Here is a 2,494-nt window from a genome sequence, read left to right as displayed (position 1 = left end):
TTTTATGAGGGCCATACTTACACTTCCAAAGCATCTCTTCCATTTCTTCTTCCTTCCAAAACAAGATAGTCGTTAAGAGGGCTCCGAACCTAGATAGAACAGAAGTATATTCATCCGTTTTTGTATTTACACCGTTAATTAATTTATACTTACTCTTTCAAACAACAGCCATGTCTATTAAACGTGGTCGTTAAATTATTGTACTCACCATTGTTTCACCTGGCTCAAAGATGTAACATTAAGGGAGACGACACGGCGGAATAACTTAAAACATAATATTTATTACAACGAAATATAACCAAAATCAACAATCACAAAAGTCAGTATGCCTGTCGGCCTGTCAGTAATAACAATCAGTATGAAACGCAGGTGAATAGATGCACAAAGTGAAGTGTGGTCAGCGCTAGTGAATGGATGCAAAACAAAACATAACGCCACAATTGGAGCTCCTGCTGTCATTGGCCATTGCCTCAACTCTCATGCAGATTGTGCCCATTGTAAGTAGTCAGAGTGTTTGTATCATGAAGTTTATATTAAATCCATTGTATTCTTTATTAACCTTAATAAATTGGCACCATCTCTTCTCGTTCTAACAGTACATGATATCTGTCCACACCTCATAGTCTGCCTTTCTTTCCGTGTTGATTTTTATTGAACACATCTGTCTAAAAAGCAAGAGTCTGGAAATGACAAGTTTACCTTGTCATGTGATAAATCAGATCTTCAATTAATTTGGCCAAATCAGATCACTTAAAGGTGTTTACACCAAGAACAAGAAATATAATGGTAAATATTTTAGCATCCACATCAACAGACAATAATGGTCTGTTTACTGTTATACATGCTGCAGTTACAGAATGTTGTTGTCTGCTGTTTGTTGTTGTCAATGTTTTTATTGTTCATCAGCTGGAAAAATCTGTTCTGAAAGAGATTCCAATGATATTGTTCCTCTGTGTCCTTAAATGTTAAATAGCTGCAGTGTGGACTCATCCTTGGTGTGAAGAGGCCTTTAAACTGCTTATAACAATACCGACAGCATGTAATCATATTTAAAATAATTCATATTAATATAGCATGCTATTGAAGAATACAGCTTTTTCTAATGCTGCTTTCCTTTCATTCTGTTAAACTTACACACAAAATTGTTCCTTTCTCTGCCTATTTCTCTTCATCTTATTCCTTTACTCCGTCACTCACTTACACATTTTTTTGTACACATGGGGTCAATAAATATTTTCTTGTTTTACAGCTGAAGACCAAAAACGCAAAGAAAATCAGTCACAGCAAGCCGGTCAAACCAGTCCTTATGAATGAGGAATGAACATGGCCTTCTTGTACCCAAACAGAAAGACAGAGAGCTGAAAAGTTGCACATTTCCATTGGTATGTCTGTTTTCAAGCAATGCAGTAATGTGTGGTACAGCATTGATGTTGATCTCTCAAAAGCAGCAGTTATAGTTACTTCAAGTCAGCAGTTATCATTTTTTCACATATACTGTACATCTGTTTATAGCTCCTAGCAAATCAGCTGTGCATCATCTCTGGAATTTGGGCAGGAAATTACTGAATATGATGAGTACTGACACCTGCACCTGTATTCACCAACACTGTTTCTCTAGAGTTAATATTGACTTATTGTTTTGTCTGTTTGTTTGAAGGAGGATGTAGCCAGTTGATGAAGATATCAATTCAATGGCCACTAAGTGCAGCACTGCTGCCTGAACCCATCAGTTATCTGCTGTGAAGACTGCATTCGCAAACAGCTCTACTGCAACATGCTCGGATGTTAAGGCCCATAAAAGTAAACTTCACAACTGAACAACTGCAAGATAGTTGTGGAGGGATTCTTTTGGCCCATACCTCCAACAACCTCCAACAAGAATCAATGGTAAGTCAAGTGCAACAATTATAAATAAAAATACTATATATTTTCCACACCCTAAATACATGTTCTGACCCTCCAGGACATCTACATCAGGTGATGTGTGAGGAGGACCGTCAGAGACTCCAGCCACCCGAGCTATGGATTGCTCTCACTGTTACCATCAGGCAGATGTTATCGCAGAACCTTCACAGAGCCGAGACAAGTTCTTTCCACAGGCAATCAGACTGAACTGAACTCGTACCAGTAACACCACACACACCCCACCAGCCTCATATGCACTGCACACTATCACTTACACTTACTGGACTCTGACTCACTATTATTCTGCACCCTGACATTCTGTTTGCACTAATTCATACCGTGCTGCACTGCAAAGGTATATGTGTACTGTGATTAATGTGTTTATTATTGTTTTCATTTCACACTCTCTGTATAGTATAATATTTACCATATGTTGTTCTCTACCTGTATTGAGTCCCTTATACATGTGTGTTGCATATATATTCAATACTTTTCATCCATAATGTCATGCTGCAGTTTGCACAAAAGACTTTCACCACCTGTACACTTGCGTTCATGATATTGTGACAATAAAGTGACTTGTTTTGAA

The 2,494-nt window shown here is 37.9% G+C and overlaps 1 long non-coding RNA gene across 2 annotated transcripts in view; it reads left to right on the top strand.

Annotated features, from left to right (window-relative positions):
• Nucleotides 1-2,494, top strand: part of LOC107704680 (uncharacterized) — a 17,502-nt gene extending 15,008 nt beyond the window's left edge. For both annotated transcript variants that reach the window (XR_001635988.1, XR_001635987.1), the window contains exons 4-6: nt 1,250-1,382; nt 1,513-1,887; nt 1,964-2,494. This is a non-coding gene — a long non-coding RNA (uncharacterized LOC107704680). The remainder of the gene's footprint in view (nt 1-1,249; nt 1,383-1,512; nt 1,888-1,963) is intronic.

This window comes from Sinocyclocheilus anshuiensis, unplaced genomic scaffold, assembly GCF_001515605.1.
Source record: "Sinocyclocheilus anshuiensis isolate Anshui unplaced genomic scaffold, SAMN03320099.WGS_v1.1 scaffold3255, whole genome shotgun sequence".
Classification (NCBI taxonomy): Eukaryota; Metazoa; Chordata; class Actinopteri; order Cypriniformes; family Cyprinidae; genus Sinocyclocheilus; species Sinocyclocheilus anshuiensis.
This window is presented reverse-complemented; position numbering and strand designations above follow the sequence as displayed.